The sequence below is a fragment of the Nicotiana tabacum genome, chromosome 12 (genome assembly GCF_000715075.1).
Source record: "Nicotiana tabacum cultivar K326 chromosome 12, ASM71507v2, whole genome shotgun sequence".
Taxonomy (NCBI): Eukaryota; Viridiplantae; Streptophyta; class Magnoliopsida; order Solanales; family Solanaceae; genus Nicotiana; species Nicotiana tabacum.
In genome coordinates this window covers 35,301,853-35,324,292 of record NC_134091.1, presented here as the reverse complement: position 1 = coordinate 35,324,292, position 22,440 = coordinate 35,301,853, and the positions used below count along the sequence as shown (strand labels likewise).

General features: G+C 38.8%; 1 pseudogene; it reads left to right on the top strand.

The window, feature by feature from the left end:
- Window positions 1-8,156: 8,156 nt before the first annotated feature.
- LOC107776606 (7-deoxyloganetin glucosyltransferase-like) lies at window positions 8,157-12,828 on the top strand (annotated as a pseudogene).
- The last annotated feature ends 9,612 nt before the right edge of the window (window positions 12,829-22,440 follow it).

Here is a 22,440-nt window from a genome sequence, read left to right as displayed (position 1 = left end):
TACATTTTTGTATAAGGAAGGTAAAAAGAACAATTTCAAATTCACATAAGGTATTCTCATAGTGAGTGTTACAGTTGTGGTATTTTTGAAGGTGCTTAAGAAGAATACAATTGATTATGGGCCGTAGGGCGTTGTGGTTCTATGCTAGGTTTGTGGGGTGAGCTGTGGCTAAAGAATGTGGCGTTTTAGCCAGGAGAAGTATTAATCTGAAGATAGATTCGGAAGAAACTCGGAGAAAATAAGACAAGCGGGTAGTAGGTTGGATCAGTATGGTAATGGATATGATGAGTTCTTTGGGTGCGTGCTTCTGATGTGGGGGTTTTCTACAGGTGCTTTGTGGCAATACACCTGGGCTTGGCAACCTGTGTGGCTTGGTTGAGTTGAAGAAAAGGTAGCGAATGTTGGACAACATGGGAGGTTCCAAATAAATAGATGAACACTATTACTACTTGGTGTTGTATGAGAAGGGGGCGGATTTCAGAAGGCGCATTGTATTTTGACTTACGGATGTATAATTAATATTGAGGTACTCACATGGTTGATAGACTACTGATATTCAAATTATTACTATGTGGCACGGAAGAATTATGGGAGTATTTCTTGTGGAATGATCGTGCATGAAAGATGTGTTAGTCATTCGAAAGCTAGAATTGGGACATGTTATGATGATTCACGTGTCCTATAAATTTGGAATTTGGGAGTTTCAGGAGAAGATCATTCATGGTTGCGGATTGTGAAGTCGTGGCCGAAGCTAGTTAGATGATAGGATGTATTATGAATCAGTCGCGGTGAATTTTCGGAGGGTTATTTGTCTATTTGTGGGTGACCAGAGTTGATTTGGGGATCCATTGGTAGACCCAATTAAGATGTGTATTCTACACCGAGACGGAATGGTTGGCTCCATACTACTATTGTTGAGGGATGTGTCTTTCGGTTGATGTTGAACTTATTCGTGTTCTGAAATGATCTATGAGTTACTCTTTTATGCTACGAGGAGTTGTGATTCATTGGTTATGTGCACAGATGGTGCAGTTCTATTTGAGCTTTATAGCAGAATTTGAGCGTGATAAGTATTTGGGTATTGTATGATCGATTGTGTAATGGTTATGTTCTTTTAGATTTTATGTGGTATTTTTGTCATTTGCCCCTCCGTCGTTATTGATTTTTGAGCAGGGTGACTCGAGGTAGATTATATGGACCAGCGTTTGGATGGGGTCACGCATTGCAGCAGAGTTATGTTAAGGTATGAACCTTATGTTAGAATCGTGTGATGGTTCTACGGTGTGTGCTGGATTTTTAGCATTTCTTTATGGCGGTACTCGTTAGTCTGGCGAGACACTTCTCTTAATTGAGTCATTTCCATGACTGGGTATAATTGAATTGTTGCGTATTGGTGCACAAATGGCACGGGTTATGGCTCTGAGTATTATTGGTGCGGCATGTCTGTGGAATAGTTGTGTTTAGTAATATAAGGTCATTGGACCTAGAATGGGTACTATCATGTTTGATTACGGTATGTTCGGAAGGATAATGTTGAAAGTCGGCTCAAAAAATGATTATGGTTCTGATTGGGGAGAGAGAGCTCCGTGACTTATTGATCTGGTAAGTGGTCATGAAATTTCGTGTGTTTCTTTTATTATCAACAGTGTACGAAGGTTTTGGGATGGGGTTTGGTTTGATATAGGTTTAATACTAGTATTTGGTTGGTTTTGGAGTAGTCACTGAGATCAGGAATGGTGCCACGAGCATGCGAGTTGTGTAATATGTTAGTTGATTATATCAGTGGTTATGGTTATGGCTTGATACAGCTTGTTCAAACTCATACAATGTGTAAATGTAAGATTCGTGTCTTGAAAGAAATTCTAAAGTTTGGAAATTAAATTCCAAGGTTTATGGGCTAAAGTTAAATCAACGATTTCAGTTGTATTGTGTTGTCAAGCCTATATGGAATAGGGTGACATGGGTTCACCCCCGGGTATGTGTGTGGTAAGATGGAACAATGATTTGATGGCTTGGAAGAAACTCTTGGCACGTTCGAGGACGAACGTATGTTTAAGTGGGGGAGAATGTAACGACTCGACTAGTCGTTTTGAGTATTACAACCCCGCTTCCCCCTTTACTGCTCAAATTATACTTTTACAGTTATTGTGTGAATTGCGGGGGTAAATGGTTCGGGTCCAGTGAGGTTTGGAATGAATTGGAACACTTAGTTCCAAGGTTTGAAGCTTGAGTTAAAATAGTGACCGAATGTCAACTTATGTGTAAATGACCCCGGAATGGAGTTTTTATGATTCCAATAGCTCTGTATAGTGATTTTGGACTTAGGAGCGTGTCCGTAAAATTATTTGGAGGTACGTAGTGGGATTTGGCTAGAAATATCGAAAGTTAAATTTTTCGGAAGTTTGGCTGGGGGCTTAACTTTTTGATATCGGGGTCGGTATCCGATTCTGGAAATTTGATTAGGCCCGTAATGTGAAATGTGACTTGTGTAAAAAATTTGAGGTCAATCGGACGTGATTTAATAGGTTTTGGCATCGTTTGTAGAATTTGGAAATTTTGAAATTTATTAGGCTTGAATTCGTGTGTAGTTCGTATTTTTGAGGTTGTTTGATGTGATTTGAGGCCTCGATTAGGTCCGTGGTGTGTTTTAGGACTTGTTGGTGTATTTGGATGGGGTGCCGACTGGCTCGGGTGAGTTTCAGATGGTTAACGGATCAAATTCAACTTGAAACACTTCTGGAACTGATGCCTACTAGTGTGATCGTACCTGTAAAGCTTTTGATCGCATGTGCGAAGCAGCATGTGCGCGACATTAGTACCAAAACTGACCAAGTGTGGAACTGGGAACTGCTCGCAGGTGTGAGGAGTTTGCCACATCTGCGAGGCCGCATGTGCGAAGGTGTTGGCGCAGATGCGGACTGGGGCTGGCGTAGGGTGAACGTAGGTGCGAAGGGGAATGCGCATCTGCGAGCCCGCAAATGCGAGAGAGGTGCCGTAGATGTGAGGATTTGGAAGACTGGCTGTGTTTGCAGGCGCGTATAATTATCCACAGAAGCAAGGGGCGCATGTGCCACCCCTTGTCCGCAGATGCGGACATCGCTGGGGCAGAAGCTTAAATTCGGGGTTTCGCGATTTTTACCCATTTTCCGATTTTGGAGCTCGGTTTGGGCGATTTTGGAGAGGAAGTTTTTCACACAACTTGGGGTAAGTGATCTTAACTCCCTTGTGGTTATATTTCATGAATTAAGTCTTCATTTTTCGTGTAAGATTATTGAATCTTCAAGAGAAATAGAAGGAAATTTTATAATGTCACAAAACAAATTTTTCGAGTTTGAATACCGATTTGGAGTCAGATTTGAGTGAAATTAGTATGGTTGAACTTGTAATTGGATGGGTTGTCGTATTTTGTGAGTTTCATCAGATTTCGAGACGTGGAAAATATTAGTATTTTGATATGGAAATAATTTCTATAAATTATGTGGGCTGATCAAATTAATTGTGACTAGATTCGAGCCGTTCAGAAGTTGATACGCACATAATGGGATTTCTGGAGCATTGTTTAGGTTGCTCGACATTGGATTTGACTTGTTCGAGGTAAGTAACTCTTCTAATCTTGGAGCTGAGGGTATGAACCCTGAATATATGTATTATGCGGATTGTTGGAAGTTGACGCACATTCTAGGTGACGGGCGTGCACTATATAAATTGTGACATAATTGTTTTTGTGAAATTTTGTAGTTAAATAATCTTGGCATTCTCCATGAGGTTTTATGTGTTAAAGAAATTGAGCTGAAAAGCATATTAAAAAGTATGTTGAGGCTATGTGCCAGTATTTTGGGACTCACAGATGTCATATTGTTGTGAAGTATTTGTTCTTAATTGAAAATTTATGCTCAGTCATATTAATTTCATTACATATCATATCTCAGTCTTTGTTGTTATTCATTGATACATCATATCATCATTTTTGGGCTATTCTCATGACATTGTGAGCCAATGAGAGAGAGACTGGAGAGATTGATGACTGAGGGAGGCCAAGGGCCTGATTGTGTGGATATTTTTGGGATCGGGTTGCACGCCGCAGCATGCCATGTTGGCTTTATATATATTATTACTATTATATGGATCGGGGTTGCCCGCCTGCAGCAGGCCTTATTGGCATATTATGGCACGTGAGTTGTCCGTGCGAATTCTGATATGATATTATAGAACGTGAGTTGTCCGTGCAGCACGTGATTTGTCCATGCAGATTATAACGCTTGGGCTGTAGGAACCCCTCCGGAGTCTGTACACACCCCTAGTGAGCACAGGTACCTACTGAGTGCGAGTGCCGAGTGCTGAGTGACTGGGAGGCATGAGTGATTTTGAGGTATGCCCAAGGGGATGTTTATGAGTGATTGTGAAGTATGCCCGAGGGGATGTTTATGATTGATTGTGATGTAAGCCCGAGGGGCTATATACGAGTTATTGTGAGGTCTGCCCGAGGGGCTGTTTATGATTTTATCATTGAGTTGCATCGCATTGGCATGCACACATGACATACATGCATAGAGATGTATTTTCCTCATGCTGTACTGCATCACATCATTCATGATTTTCACACATTTTTGACAGATGGGTATAGTGATGCATTTGTTTTTACACGGGTTATCTAGAGGAAAAATGAAACATCTCATTTATTATTGAAGGGATTTTTGGGAAAAATTATTGTTTTCAAACTTATTCATATATTTGGCAACTTCGGTAAATGATTTGGGTCTTCACTGATGTAGTTGAAAGGAAGAACTATTATTCTTTTGAAATCATGATTCCGCCGAGCATTTTATCTCTGAGTTACTTCTGGCATTATTTGCTTTATGTTGTTATGGACTGTTGTGGACTATTGGTTTTGGACCCGACCTTGGTGGAGGCTCTTCACTATTTTCAACCAGGGGCGGATTTGTAGGAAAATATATGGGGCATGTGAACCCATGGTCTCTCCTCCAAACTATGTATTTTTGTACATATTTTTTAGAATTGTTATAATATTATCTACTGTCACTCATGCTCGAAAGAGGCTAAATGGTGCACTTGGTTGGATTTTGTGTTATTTACCTAGAGAAGTGGAGATTAAATCCCACTTATTACTTTTTTTCTCCTTTCTTTAGTGGTGCAACCATATTATAAAAATCCTAAATCCGCATCTGCTTTCAACCTAAGGCTAGGTTTGTTACTTACTCAGTACATGGGGTCGGTTGTACTGATACTACACTTCTGCACATTGCGTGCAGATATTGACTGTTGTTATTGTTGTGCTTGATGGTTGAGGGATTTGAAGATGTACATGTGTTCCTGTTGTAGCTGCATCTTGTTCATGGTAGCCTTAGATTTATAAAAGCTCTGTTTATGTACTATTCAAACAGACTATGTATTTATTTCATTTCCGCTTTGTAAACTCTATTCTTAGAAGCTCATGATTTGTACTACCAATTCTTGGGGATTGTATAAGATTAAGACCTTTATTGTGATGACTTAAAATGTCATCTTTAAAGTTAATAATTAATTCTATATTCTAAGACCTCGAAAAGAACTATTTATCATTACTCTACTTGCGTGCGCATTCCGTAAAATTTTTCGGAAAGTTTTTATGTGAAAAATGGATTAAAATGTGAATTAGCGCTTTAAAACTCAACTAAGTTGACTTTGGTCAACATTTTGAGCATAAGGACTCGGGTCAGTGTTTTGACAGTTTCGGTAGGTCCGTATCATGATTTAAAACTTGGGCGTATGCCCGTAATCAAATTCTGAGTTCCTTAGCCCGAGATATGGAATTTTGATGAAAAATTAAAAGTTTAAGTTCAAATAGTGACCGGATGTTGCATTATGAGCAAACGACCCCGGAATAGAATTTTGATAATTCCAACAGCTCCGTATGGTGATTTTGGACTTAGGATCGTGATCAGAATTTTATTTGGAAGTCCATAGTGAAATTAGGCTTGAAATGGTTAAAATGGGAATTTAAAGTTTGAAAGTTTGACTAGGGAGTTGATTTTTTGATATCGGGGTCGGAATCCATTTTCGAAAATTTTTATAGCTCCGTTATATCATTTATGACTTGTGTGCAAAATTCGAGGTCAATCGGACTTGATTTGATAGGTTTCGACATCGAATGTAAAAGTTGGAAATTCTAAGTTTCATTAAGCTTGAATTGGAGCATGATTCGTGAGTTTAGCGTTGTTTGATGTTATTTGAGGATTCAAATAAGTTCGTATGATATTTTAGGACTTGTTGGTGTATTGGGTTGAGGTCCCGAGGGCCTCGGATGAATTTTGGATAGTTAACGGATCAAAAATGGGACTTAAACAACTCCTACAACAGCTGTTGCAAATTTTCTTCTGCTGAGCAATCGAGCCCAGAAGTCGAGCCCAAAAATCGAAGGCCAGAAGTCGAGCCCAAAAATCAAGCCCAGAAATTGAGCCGAGGATCGAAGGCAAGGCTCGAGATCCATAATCGAAGGCAGGCTCGAGAGCCATGATCGAAGGCAAGGCTCGAGGGTCATGATCGAAGGCAAGCTCGAAGGCCACCGATCGAAGGCTCAAGATCGAGGCTATGATCGAAGGCCCAGGCTTGGTGCCAGGATCGAGGCCATGATCGAAGGGCCATGCTCGATGCCATGATTGAAGGCCCAGGCTCGAGCCTGTGATCGAAGCCACGATCGAGGCCCGGTTCTGAAGGCTGCCGGGCAGATTTATAAAAGAGGACATTCGTCCCATTCGCCATTTTTAACAAACTGGAGCTTGATCAGAGGCGATTTTTGATAGATTTTCAAGGAAATACATTAGGGTAAGTGATTCTAACTCAGATTTGGTGAATATAAACGAATATATAATTATTTTCACCATTTAATTAGTGTATTGAGATGGAAATTTGGAAAAATTTAGAAATCTCATAAAAACGAATTTTTGAGATTTCTGTGTCGATTCAGAGTCGGATTTGAGTGAAACTGGTATGGTTGGACTCGTAATTGAATGGGTTGTTGGATTTTATAAGTTTTGCCGGATTCCGAGACATGAGCCCCACGAGCGATTTTTGAACTAATTTCAGATTTTATTGAAAAATGTAATATTTTCTTATGAAATTGATTCCTATAATTTTATTTGATTGTATCGAATTAATTATGACTAGATACGAGTCGATCGGATTCGGAAAATTGAGAAAAGACATACTACTTGGTTAAATTGGAGCAAGTCGAGGTAAGTGACTTATCTAACTTTGTGTGGGAAAAATTTTCCCTAGGATTGGTATTGAAGTGATAAATTATAATGTGTTGAAAGTCGTGTACATGAGGTGACGAGTGTGTACACGGGCTAAATATGAAAGATTATATTTTAAAATTGTGCAGATCACTGTTGCGCATTAATTAAACTATTTTATTCTGATATATTCTTCATCATTGATTTAATGTTTTAAAGTTGCTTGACCTTTTCTTGCTAATTGTTTTACCTGTTTAGTTGAAACTTGGTTTCTTTTATTCTGTGTATTATTTGAAATTGATTTTCTTTAAATTAAATATTATTAATATGAAGTATTTGACATTTTTAAATTTGGCATTGAAGCAACGTATTAAAGATTTTGAAATATTATTTTGCTGAATTATTTATTCCTGAATATTTTTGTAAGATTTTCGTACTCATTGTAATGGAGCCGTGAGCTCTTTATTGTGGAAAAATATTATTGATGATTTATGATGGCATAAGCCGTGAGCTCTTTATTGTGGAAAAATATTGTTATTGAAGTATTTTGTCAAGTTAAATTATTTGAACACTTGAGGTGAAAATTGTGATATATTGTGATGTTGATACGCATGCGGTGGTATAAGGTCTGGGTATTGAAACGCATGCGGTGATATAAGGGTGGCATGATACGCGTGGCTAGTAGGCGGAACTACTAGAAGTCATGCGTTGTGATAAGGATCGCTAAAACGCGGGATGCTATTTCGGGAAAAATATTTTCTTTAAAATAAATTGTGAAGGCTCCCGCGGTGAGATAAAAAAATGAGATATTGTTAATTTATTTATGATTTGGGATTACCTCGTAAGTGCCCTTGTTGATTATTTTTACAAGCCACATACCTATGCTGCCTTTGAACAATCTACTGTAGTAAAGTTTTACTGTACTACTTAACATGATAGGAGTAGTTACTTAAATATTTTTTATGTATTGGCTGGTCTATATAAGTGATAAAGTTTACCCTATGCTCAAATTGGCCAAACTCTTTTATCTCCGAGGCTTTCATATCACCTTCCTCAACACTGAGTTCAACCACCGGCGATTGCTCAAATCCCGGGGTCCCAGTGCCCTCTCTGGCCTACCTTCCTTTCATTTCGAGTCCATCCCTGATGGACTCCCTCCCTCTAACGAGGACGCCACACAAGATGTTCCATCTTTGTTTGAGTCGTGTAAGAAGTTGTGTTTGGCCCCTTTCAGAAAACTTGTCACGAGACTAAATAATTCCTTGAATTTTCCTCCTGTTAGTTGCATAGTTTCTGATGCTGGCATGAGCTTCACTCATGAAGTTTCTAAGGAATTAGGTATTCCTAATGTTGCCTTTTGGACTGCTAGTGGTTGTGCCTTGTGGGCTTTCTTACAATATCCTAAACTTGTGGAAGAAGGTTATTTGTCCACTAAAAGGTATGAAAGCAAAATTAGAATGCTTTAAATAGTTTCATTTTTTTTATGGATAGTTACATGTAGTTTTCTTTTAGATATCTTATTTTTTATGGATAGTTACACCGTATCAAACCGATAATCTGAGTCAAACCCGAAAAATATCGAAAGACCCGAGAAAAATATTTAAAAATCCGACTTTATTGGCTTGGTTAGTTTATAGATTTAAAAATCCGACACCATTAGTTTGGATTGGTAATTAAAAAATTCGAACCAACCGACCTATGTACACCCTTATATGATAGGATAAAATATTTTTCTACTGAGCAGTGCATAAAATCTAAATACTCTGAAATATTAGTACTTCATATCATCCCTTGTACAACTTCTGTTTTTTTCTTTTTCCTTTTTAATTCCTTCAACAATTTGGAGAACCCATATATGGATATTTTCCTTATGTTTACGAGGGCTAGTTTCATATTTTCAATGTTTTGTGGAAATACGAACTTAATTGGAGTACAATTCAATGACAATTAGTCACACCATTTGAACTTTTTGTACTTACTATTACGTTAGTCTAATAGTCTTTTCCAGTTCTTTTTGAAATGAAATTTTATTCTCTAGCTATCCGGCTATAAATATCTGGAAGATAATTGTAGTTTTTCTTTTCCAGTTTTTTTCAATATGGAAATTAGTTACAGTTTCTTTTTATTGGTTTAATTTCAGATCATAGTTATTTGACCAGCGGCCATTTAGACACCACTATAGATTGGATACCAGGCATGGAAGGCATCCGTCTTAAAAATCTGCCAAGCTTCATTAGAGCCACAGTCGACGAACCTAGCTATATGGTAATCAAATTTATAATGGAAGAAATCTTGGACAAAATTCCTAAAGCCTCAGCACTCATTTTGAACACTTTCGATGCACTAGAAATTAATGTTCTGAAGCCTATTTCGACCATGTTCCCAGCGGTTTATACTCTTGGACCCTTTCACTCTTTCTTGAATAATTTAACTCAAGACGAAGATTTGAAATCAATTGGATCAAATTTATGAGTAACTTCACTTCTGATTCCTCTCTTGTTGGCCTAAGTGAAGGTTAGTTTTGAGGATTGACAAAGGATACTCAGGCATGAACCAGGTCCATCCCTTGTGTACATAGACACGGGCAGATTCGAGTATGTGGAAAGCGCGTGAAGGATATAAGCTTAACTCTGTATAATTGATATCTCTTGATCGAAAATGTTGCATAATTGAGAAGGAGAAGGACTCCTTACTCAAAGAGAACACTATCCAAGATAAGGGAGGAGTTAGAAGTTGAAATCAATTAGATCTCTTCCACCAAAGAAGAGTAGCATTAGAACTCTAGTTATTTTCTACTCTACTAACTCTATAAATCGCAATATATTTTCATTCTACAGGGATGCACAAAAGCAAAAGTTAAATGTGAATTGAGAGCAAAATAGTAAGGCATTTTGCAGCAATTCGTGTGTGATTCAAGTGTGCAAACCTGAAGCTACATGAACCAAATAGAAGAACCAGCTCCAAGTGTCTGTCTTTTATTCTAGTTCAATTGTAGTAGGTATTTTCATATTGTACCTTTCAGCTTTATCTAGAGGCAATTGTAATAGGTACTCAGAGTATTCAAGTTAGAGTTAACTTGAAGTTGTCGCAACAGTTAGAGGATGTTTGCCACAACGGGATTAGAGTTAATCGTAGGTTTACAAAAGTATTTTGTAAATGCATTTTTTGGCTCAGTGATTTAGTGGAAGAGTTTGGGAAAATCCTACTGGGAAGTAGGTCGTAGATTTTTCACCTTTTGAGCCAGGTGTTTTTCACGTAAAATACTTGTGTTCTTTACTTTCCGCATTTACTATTTCAGCAATAGTAGATTAAAGAACACTTAGAAGAACCAGGTCCTTCCATAATCAGTTTAAGCGAAAAATTGGACACCACACAAATTACCCCTCCCCCTCTCTCTTGTGTGGTATTGAAGTTAAAACATCAATTGGTATCAGAGCGGGTTATCCTTGAAGAGGCTAACACCTTAGGATAAGATTGAGATGAGTGCACCACCTGGAAACTGGGAAGGGCGATCCACTGCTAGGCCACCACTTTTCAACGACCATTATTAATTTTGGTGGAAAAACAGGATGAGAGATCACATCATAGGAGAAGACTATGAGCTATGGGACATTGTCACAGATGGCCCACTGGCTACCATGAAGATATATGCCGAAGGAGAAGAGGTGGAAAAGACAAGAGCTGACTGCACTGCCGACGACTTGAGGAAATGGGAGAAGAATGCTAATGCCAAGAAATGGCTTGTTTGTGGACTCGGTCCAGATGAGTATTGTAGAATCCAAAGTTGCACCACTGTAAATAATTCTGGGACACTTTGCAAGTGGCCCATGAAGGAACACCTCAAGTTAAGAGGTCTAGAGGAACACTACTATATTATCAATATGAGAATTTCACCATGAAGGAAGGGGAAATCATACAAGAGATGTATACAAGGTTCACCACACTGACAAATGAACTTAAGTCTCTTGGAAGGATTATTTCTGAAGAAGACAGAGTTGAGAAGATTTTGACAAGGGTTCTGCCAGTTACTTGGGAGAGCAAAATTACTACTATTCAGGAATCAAAGAACATTGCCACTCTTAAGTTGGATGAGCTAATTGGAAATCTCACTGCTTATGAACTTAGAAGGCAAACCATTAAGATGGATATACCCAAGAAGGAAAGGAGCCTGGCACTCAGAATCACTGAAGGTTATGATCTAGAAGATGATGAAATGGCTATGATAACAAAGGACTTCAAGAAGTACCTAAAGAGAGGAAAGGGTCCTTCAAGAAGTGGAAGCTACATCAAACCAAAGGCTCCTGAAAGGCAAACCAATGAGGGATGCTACAAGTGTGGTAAGACTGATCACCATATCAAGAACTTCCCACAATGGGAAATTGAATGGAATAAGGAAAGAGCTGAATGAAGAAACATGTTCAACCCAAGAAGAACAAATGATCAACAAAGGCTATGGTTGCTGCTTGGGAAGAAAGCTCAGATGATGAAGATGGAGATAAACAAGCACTTATGGCCATTGGAGAATCTGATGAGGAATCTGAGGTAAGTTTTATTCATCTCAAAGACAAGATTAATTTTTTGTCTAAAGAAAGGCTATCTAAATTACTTCTAGATTTCATTGATGAATATGAGGATGTAAACAATGAAAACGAATAGTTGTCTAAGAAATGCGTGATTTTGAAAGCAAAGTGTAAGAACCTGGAACTTAGGGTTAGTGAGACTATAAGTGAAAATACTGCATTAAAGAACCAAGTTCATGCATTTGAATCAAATGTCCTAGAACTTAGATTTGAAAACCTAAAACTGAAATTAGGAACAAGTAAGTAGACAACTGATTGCACACAACTCACTCTAGAAGAAAATGTTGGTAAACTAAAAGATGAATTGTATAAGAAGGATGAGAAGGTTAGAATTTTGAGAGAGGATATAGGCAAAGTCAAGCATGAACTAGACAGAACTTGTAAATGGAACAGGTCCTCCGATGCACTTTCATGGCTACAGGAACATCATAGTAGCAATAGAAGAGGACTCGGCTTTGGGAATATGCCACCTAAATGGGATCCCAATAGCAAGCCTTACACTTCCTAAGAACAAGATTTGTACTCACTGTGGTAAAACAGGTCACTATAAAAGTGAATGCAATGCAAAAGAAAAGGCAAGCCAAAAGAACAAAGAATTTGTTCAAGGGAAGAATAGGCTACCAAGTTGGGCCAAAAAGAATCTGATTCATCCTTTTGCCTATAGAAAGGGACCCAAACTAGTTTGGGTTCCTAAGACTAAACCCTGATTTCCTTTTGCAGGTCCAAGTGAAGGAGAGCAACCAAATATGGTACATGGATAGTGGCTGCTCAAAGCACATGACATGAAGCAAGTCCTTTCACTTGAGTACCTCAAATGTGGTAATGTATCCTTTAGAAATGGGAAGAAAGGTGAGATCATTGGGGTTGAAAAGGTAGCTAAGACTGATTCTCACTCTATTGAGAATGTCTACTTGATAGATGGCTTAAAATACAGTCTAATCAGTGTATCACAACTATGTGATAGAGGTAACTTGGTAGCATTCACCTCTACCAAATGTTTTGTGATTAATCTTACCACTGACAAGATTGTTTTGCAGTGAAAAAAAGTGAACAATATATATATTGTAGATATGTCCACACTTTCAGAAAATGAACTCACTTGCTTAAGTGTGTTGGACAATGATCCCCTCCTTTGGCACAGGAGACTTGGACATGCAAGTCTGAGTCAAGTCAACAAATTAGTTTCTAAGGACCTGGTGATACGGTTGCCTAACATCAAGTTCAAGAAAGACAAAGTTTGTGAGGCTTGTGCAAGGGGGAAGCATGTAAGATCCTCTTTTAAATGCAATAAAGTGGTAAGCACCACCAGGACAATGGAACTGGTCCATATGGATCTCTGTGGTCCAATGAGAATATTAAGCAAAGGTAGTAAAAGATATGTGATGGTTCTTGTTGATGATTACTCTAGGTTTACTTGTACATTGGTTATAACATCTAAAGATGAAGCAATTGACATGTTCACTTCTATTGTTAGAAAAACTCAGAAACAACTAGGTAATCAACTTGCATCAATTAGGTCTGATCATGGCACTGAATTTGAAAATGCTAAATTTGCTGAATTTTGTGATGAGCATGGCATATATCATAATTTTTCTGCTCCTAGGACTCCACAACAAAATAGAGTAGTTGAAAGAAAGAATAGGACACTTGAAGATATGGCTAGGACTATGCTTCTTTCTAGTAAACTTCCCCGTAGTTTCTGGGCAGAAGCTGTAAATAATGCATGCTACATCATAAATAGGTGAATGACCATACTTCTTGTAGAGAAGACTCCTTATGAGTTACTTAAAGGGAGAAAACCAAACATATCCCATCTTAGGGCATTTGGATGCAAGTGTTTTGTGCACAATAATGGTAAAGACTCCCTAGGTAAGTTTGATCCCAGAAGTGATGAGGGAGTATTCTTGGAATATTCTTCACATAGCAAAGCTTATATGGTCTATAACAAAAGAACTACGTGTGTAGAAGAAAGTGTTCATATGGTTTTTGATGAAGCTAACATTCTTTTTAAGAGGCAGGAACAAGATGATGAAGCAACTAGGCTAGTAAGAAATTCAAATGAAACGACAACCCAGACTGAAGCTGCATTAGAGGAAGGAACAGGTGATGGAACAGCTGATGGAACCCAAGGCAACATGACAGGGTGAATAAAACAAAGAGGAAATGATTCTCAAACCTCAAGGAAACCTGTCCATGAACATGTTCCATAGCAACAAAGTATTGAAGGAATATCAAAGGGAAACCAGTTAGTTGTAAAATCTTACAACTATCAAAGTTCTCATCCCATTGAGAAAATAATCATTGATCCAACCTCTGGAATCAAAACCAGATCTTCATTAAAAAATCTTTGTGCTTTTGATGCCTTCTTATCTCTTATTGAACCTAAAATGTTGCTGAGGCTTTGCAGGATGCAGACTGGGTAAATGCAATGCAAGATGAACTCAACCAATTTGAAAGGAGTTAAGTTTGGCATCTGGTACCATGACCCAAAGACAGATCAGTAATTGGCACAAAATGGGTCTTCAGAAACAAACTTGATGAAGATGGAACAATTACAAGGAACAAGGCAAGATTAGTGGTTCAAAGATATAGCCAAGAGGAGGGCATAGACTATGATGAAACCTTTGCTCCAGTTGCAAGGTTGGAAGCAATAAGATTCTCATAGCCCTTGTTGCTTACATGGAATTCACCCTTCACCAGATGGATGTCAAGAGTGCCTTCCTCAATGGCTATCTAAAGGAAGAAGTGTTTTTCAAGCAACCTCCGGGGTTTGAAAGCAAGGAAAGTCCTGATCATGTGTACAAACTTGACAAAGCACTTTATGGGCTCAAGCAGGCTCCAAGAGCATAGTATGAAAGATTATCAAAGTTTTTGCTTGAGCATGACTACAAGAAAGGTAAAATTTACAATACTTTGTTCTTAAAAGAAAAAGGTAAAGATCTCTTAGTTGTTCAGATATATGTTGATGATATAATCTTTGGAGCAACTGCTGATAAGTTAAGTAAAGAATTTGATAAACTAATGGGGAGTGAATTTGAAATGAGCATGATGGGTGAGCTTAATTTCTTTTTAGGCTTACAAATTAAACAAAATTCAAATGGAACTATGATCCATCAGCAGAAGTATGTAAAAGAGTTTCTTAAAAGGTTTAAAATGAAAGATTCTAAATAAATTGACACTCCTATTGCAACAGTTACAAAGTTGGATATAGATGAACCTGGTTCATATGTTGATCAGAAGTTGTATAGGGGAATGATTGGCTCATTGTTGTATCTCATTACTAGTAGACCTGACATTGTTTTCAGTGTAGGCCTTTGTGTAAGATTTCAGGTTGGATATGTTGATACTGATTATGCAGGTTTTCTAGTGGATAGAAAGAGAACCTCAAGTATGGCACACTTTCTTGGCTCATATCTTGTATCTTGGGCTACCAAAAAGCAGAATTCAGTGGCCTTATCTACTGCTGAAGCTGAGTATGTTGTTGCTACTTCATGTTGTGCTCAATTGTTGTGGATAAAACAGTAACTAATGGACTTTGGAATTGATGTTGGTTGTATTCCCATTTTTTGTGATAACACTAGTGCAATTAGTATGACCAAGAACCTGATTCATCACAAGAGAACTAAGCACATAGATGTTAGGCATCATTTTTTAAGGGATAACTATGAAAAGGGTTTGATCACTGTAGAATTTTGTGCTACTGGCAAGCAAATAGCTGACATCTTCACAAAAGCCCTAAGTAGAGATCACTTTGAAAGGAACAAGTTAGAATTAGGGATGATTAAGATCACCTAAAAGGACTAGTTCAGAATTCACAACGAAAACAAAATGAAAAATAATGGTTAGAAAATCTGGAAATTGTGTATATAATTATATTAATTTTTGCTCATTCTCATACTTTCAATAGTATACTCTTGTGCCATGTGTTAAAATGACTCATTAATCTCTAATGATATTTTCTCTATTTTGACAAATTTAGACTTACACAAGAGAATCTCAGTGAAGAACCTGGTTCATCAAGATTACTCGGTATGTTTTTTACACTCTGCATAATTTGAAATAATAATATCTGGATCACGATCAGAATGCTACCTAATTCCAAACTCCTTTTGGACATATCCATTACAAGTGAACTAGTTCCGTTAAAAAGAGTCCCAACCTAATTGAAGTATCTAGATACTAGGGATAGACTCCACCGTCTTTTCAAAACTAAAATTCAGTTTGATTAGACTTCTAAAAGTCTGAAAAGCTATCGTTACCCATTAATTACCTCTCATTTAAATTGATCAGCATTATTGCTTTCTTCACTTTACCTCTTTCAAGCCGTCAAAATACTCTCCATCTTCCCTCATCTTCCAAACATAATCCAACTCTCTTTTCTTCCATACCCAAGCACATAAATGGCTAACATTCCTGAAAACCTTTCATCACTACCACAAGAAACCACTTCTTGAGGGGGAAGAAGAACACCAGAAATCTGATGAATCATTCAAATCTGCTACTGAAGGGGAAGAAATTGTTTCTTCTGAAACTGAATAAGTATCTTCTGGCCTTATAGTTACTCCTGGAAATTTTTTTGAAGTTGGTACAAATTTGGAGAATAGGTTTGTGCTGGTAGGTGTTGAAACTACAGAGTCTGGAAAAGTTGGTGGTAAAAATGAAAAGGGACAAGAAAAATAGAGCAAGGGAGTTAGGAGTGCTGTGAGGGGAAAGGGTAAAAGAGTGGTTGATTCTTCATCCACTCCTGTCAGTTTAACCAAAGACACATATGCAATGGTTGTTTGGGGAGAAAAATCTGCTGGAGTAGAGGAAAGTGTAAAGAAAACAAGGGAAAGTGGGTCTGGCGAAGCTGCTGAAGGGCTAGTTCAACTTGGGAAAAATAGAGATGAACCTGTTTCATCTGAACAAGAAACCCTCGTAGACCTACTGAAAAGAGTGACTGAGAGTTATAATCCAAATAAGAAAGGAAGTTCAAAGGCTAAAACCCCTGACACTGCTAGGGCAAACAAGAAAGTGGGGCTAAGGATGCTGAGATTGAGAGGCTGAAGAAGAGGTTGGCAGAGGTGGAGACTGAGAGAGATGCTCTCAGAACTAAGCTGGCAAGAGAAAATGAGAAGAATGATGGCATTCTTTAGAATATGCTAAACCTCCTCCAAGCCAAAAACCAAGCACCTAGTTCTTCCCAGCCTTAAGCCTCCTAGCCCAGTGTAGATCAACCAGTGACCCAGTTCAGGATTTTTTTGTTTCTTTTGCTCATGTTTCCAGTGTTTTTATTTCTTCTTATGCTTTGTGGTAGAATCTTATCAATCATCAATGAAATTCACTGTCTTTTTCTCTAACTGCTTGTTTATATTTCTTTGATGGTTAAAATTCTTAGTTTGATCTATGATGATTAACCCATGATTGCATTTGAAGTATCCAAATGGCTCGGGCATGAACCAGTTCCATCCCTTGTATGTATAGACACGGACAGATTCGAGTATGTGGGATGCACGTGAAGGATATAAGCTTAATTTGCTACAATTGATATCTCTGGATCGAAAAGGCTACATAATTGAGAAGGAGAAGGACTCCTTACTCAAATAGAATACTATCCAAGATAAGGGAGGAGTTAGAAGTTGAAATCAACTAGAACTCTTCCACCAAGGAAGAGTAGCATTAGAATTCTAGTTATTTTCTACTCTACTAACTCTATAAATCGCAAGATGTTCTCATTCTACAGGGATGCAGAAAAATAGAAGTTAAACATGAATTGAGAGCAAAATAGCAAGGCATTTTGCAAGAAATTCGTGTGTGATTCAAGTGTGCAAACCTGAAGCTACATGAACCAGATAGAAGAACCAGCTCCAAGTGTCTGTCTTTTATTCTAGTTCAATTGTAGTAGGTGTTTTCATATTGTACATTTCATCTTTATCTAGAGGCAATTGTAATAGGTACTCAGATTATTCAAGTTAGAGTTAACTTGAAGTTGTCGCAACAGTTAGAGGATGTTTGTCACAACGGGATTAGAGTTAATCCTAGGTTTACAAAAGTGTTTTATAAATGCAGTTTTTGGCTCACTGATTTAGTGGAAGAGTTTGGAAAAATTTTACTAGGAAGTAGGTCGTGATGTTTTCACCTTTTGAGCCAGGTGTTTTCCACGTAAAATACTTGTGTTCTTTACTTTCCGCAATTACTATTTCAGCAATAGTAGGTTAAGGAACACTTAGAAGAACCAGGTCCTTCCATAATCAGTGTAAGCAAAAAATTGGACACCACACAAATCACTCCTCGCCTGCCCCTCTTGTGTGGTATTGAAGTTAAAACATCATCTCTGTCTCTCAAATTTGAAAAGTATGGAACGAGTTGTATTTCTTTAGTTCTAGGTGTTATTTTGGCGATTTGATCGCGCGAGCAAGTTCGTATGATATTTTTAGAATTGTGTGCATGTTTGGTTTGGAGCCATGAGGGCTCGGGTGAGTTTCGAATAGGCCACAAGGGGTAACCATCACGAATGCGAGTCAGGTCTCACGAACGTGAAAGCTTGGCAGCCAATGCTCTTCGCAAATGTGACAGTGGCTTCACGAACGCGATGCACACTGTCGCCCAACACTTAAAAGAATCCAAACAAGGGATTTAGCCAAAAAAATTCATTTTTCTCAAAAACCAAATGGTGAGAGGCGATTTTCCAAGAGTCATTTCTTCCCCAAAGTGTTGGTAAGTGATTCTAAACTATTTTCTTTCAATTACCCATTACATTTCATGAATTATCAACCTAAAATCTAGAATTTTGATGGTAGAATTAGGGGTTTGTGTAGAAACTAGGGATTTTGGAAAATTGGGGATTTAGACTTCAATTTGAGGTTGGATTCCAAAACCAATTATATATTCGGGCTCGGGGGTGAATGGGTAAATAGATTTTGGTCCAAACCTCGGGTTTTGACCAAGCGGGCCCGGGGTTGATTTATACTAGTGTTGTTAAATTGATCGTTCTTATCATGTTTACGGATTTCTGGTGATAATTGAGTTTTTATTTCAAAGTTGAGATTGATATTGTGGAACCAAATGTTGAAGTAAAGTTTGTACTTGTTATACTATCTCTGTTTTGTTATTTATTTATTGCATTATGGTAAGGGAGAGTGTTAATGCACGAAGGGTTATGTCGTGCCATATTGTGAGTGTTAATGCACGGAAGGTGATGCCGTACCATATTGTGAGTATAAACGCACGAAGGGTGATGCCGTGCCATATTGTGAGTGTTAATGCACGAAGGGTGATGCCGTTCCATATTGTGAGTGTAAAAGCACGAAGGGTGATGCCGTGCCATATTGTGAGTGTTAATGCACGAAGGGTGATGCCGTGCCATATTGTGAGTGTTAATGCACGAAGGGTGATGTCGTGCCATATTGTGAGTGTTAATACACGAAGGGTGATGTCGTGCCATGATATGATAATTAATGCATGAAGGGTGATGTCGTGCCATTTTTATTGATTTTATGGTGAGATGGAGAGTAAAAGCACGAAGGGTGATGCTGTGCATTTTTCCTTTGCTATATTCGTTGTTCTTGTTGATTCATTGTCACGACCCAATTTCCCCTCCGTATGGCGTCGTGACGGAACCTAGTCTTTATGACTAGGTAAGCCTAACATTTGCGGAATAATGAAATGAAAACATGAATTAAACAACTAACTGTTCAAAATGCACAGTAAATCCCAAAACCTGGAACATCGTAAGTCACAAGCTACAGAAGGAAAACTAGTATCTCTTTACACCAGAGTCTAATAACAGAAGTAAGGAAGGTAAATGACATAGGAGGGAATAGAGGGGGACTCCGAAGACTGTGGACGTGGCAGATATACCTTAAAGTCTCCGTACAACAGCAAACACTCTTAGCTAGTAGCGGGGCTGATAAGACGTACCTGGATCTGCACATAAAACATGTGCAGAAGAGTAGCATGAGTACACCACAATCGGTACCCAGTAAGTGCCAAGCCTAACCTTGGTAGAGTAGCGACGAGGTCAAGTCTGGACCCTACTAGAATATGATAATAAAGCAAGGCAAAAATGAAATATCGCAGTAAAATAAAGACTGAAATTTAACAAGAATGAACGTATAGAATGTAACAGCTCAATACACAGAATCACAACAGGGGATCTCCCGAGATATCGTCTCGTAGTCCCAAACGTAAATGTGCAGGGGGATCTCTCGGAATACCGTTCCGTAGTCCCAAAGTAAATATGCAAGACAGGGGGATCTCCCGGAATACTGTTCCGTAGACCCAAAGTAAATATGCAGTACAGGGGGATCTCTCGGAATGCCGTTTCGTAGTCGTCTTCAAACAGTTTCGACTACGGTCCAATTCTTAAGGTTTAAACCTCAATTTAGAGACTAAGTGTCCGAAAATACTCCAAAAATCAAAATGAAACCTCCTGGCAAGTCACAATAGCAGGAATAGATATGGGAGAAGCAGTAAATAGGGGATCGGGGCTATTACTCTCAAAACGACCGGCCGAGTCATTACATCCTCCCCCTATTAAAATAATATTTCTTCCGAGAACGAGCATAGAGACATACCTGAAGTGGTGAAAAGATGAGGATAACGACTGCGCATATTCTGCTCGGTCTCCCAAGTCGCCTCCTCGACCGGCTGCCCCATCCACTGAACCTTCACAGAAGCAATGTTCTTTGACCTTAGCTTTCTGACCTGCTAGGCTGGGAGGTAAGGCAAGCTCATAAGCAACCTCTCCAACACGCTGAAACACCTCAAAAGGACCAATGAACCTTGGGATCAGCTTGCCCTTCTTTCCGAACCTCATAACGCCCTTCATAGGCAATACCCGAAGCAAGACCCGCTCTCCAACCATGAATGAAACATCGTGAATCTTTCAGTCCGCGTAACTCTTTTTTCTGGACTGGGCTATGCGAAGTCTATCCTGATTCACCTTAACCTTTTCCAAGGCATCCTGGACCAAGTCCGTACCCAATAAACTAGCCTCGCCCGGGTCGATCCAACCCACTAGGGACCGACACTGCCTACCATACATAGCCTCATACGGTGCCATCTGAATGCTGGACTAATAACTGTTGTTGTATTCAAACTCCGCACGTGGAAAGAACTGGTCCCAAGCACCCCCAAAATCTATCACACAAGCGCGGAACATATCCTCCAATATCTGAATAGTACGCTTGGACTGTCCGTCCGTTTGAGGGTGAAATGATGTGCTCAGATCCACTCTATTACCCAACTCCTATTGTACGGCTCTCTAGAATCGTGATGTAAACTGCGTACCCCGGTCAGATATGATAGATAACGGTACACCATGAAGCTTGACGATCTCGCGGATATAAATTCGAGCCAACTCTACATTGCTTCAATCTTCTTCAGATCCATCTGGATCCCCTCTCTCGATACTATATGACCCAAGAATGCCACTGAGTTTAGCCAAAACTCATAATTTTAAAATTTTGCATATAACTTCTTTTCTCTTAAGGTTTGAAGCGCAGTCCTCGAGTGCTGCTCATGATCCTCCCGAGTCCGGGAATACACTAGAATGTCATCAATGAATACAATGATGAAAGAATCAATATAGGGCCGAAACACACTGTACATCAAGTGAATAAAGGCTATTGGGGCATTAGTTAGCCCAAATGACATCACAAGGAACTCGTAATGGCCATACCGAGTCCTGAAAGCAGTCTTCAGGATATCTGGCTCCCGAATCTTCAACTGATGATAACCTGAACGCAAGCCAATCTTGGAAAATACTTTGGCAACTTGTTTTCCTCTTATTTTGAGTTACACCATTTTAATGAGTATTAATCTATTTTCATTCTTAGTTGAGTTATTTCCAATATGTGTAGCTATCCTGTTTAGTCTAATACAACATGACTATGTGTTTTTACTGCTTATGTTAAGCCTAATATTTGAGGAAATGAAATGAAAACATGAATTAAATAACTAACTGTTCAAAATACACAGTAAATCCCAAAATCCGGAACATCGTAAGTCACAAGCTACAGAAGGAAAACTAGTATCTCTATACACCAGCGTCTAATAACAGAAGTAAGGAAGGTAAATGACATAGGAGGGAATAGAGGGGGACTCTGAGGTCTGCGGACGCAGAAGATATACCTTGAAGTCTCCGTACAACAAAAAGCACTCTCAGCTAGTAGCGGGGCTGATAGGACGTACCTGGATCTGCACAATAAGCTTGTGCAGAAGAGTAGCATGAGTACACCACAATCGGTACCCAGTAAGTGCCAAGCCTAACCTCGGTAGAGTAGTGACGAGGTCAGGTCTGGGCCCTACTAGAATATGAAAATAAAGCAAGGCAAAAATGAAATATCGCAGTAAAATAAAGACTGAAATTTAATAAGAAAGAATTTATAGAAGGTAAGAGCTCAATACACAGAAGTACAATAGGGGATCTTCCGAGATATCGTCTCGTAGTCACAAACGTAAATGTGCAGGGGGGTCTCCCGGAATATCGTTCCGTAGTACCAAAGTAAATATGCAAGACATGGGGATCTCCCAGAATACCGTTCCGTAGTCCCAAAGTAAATATGCAGTACAGGGGAGAACTCCCGGAATACCATTCCGTAGTCGTGTTCACATAGTTCCGATTACATACCAAATCCTAAGGCTTA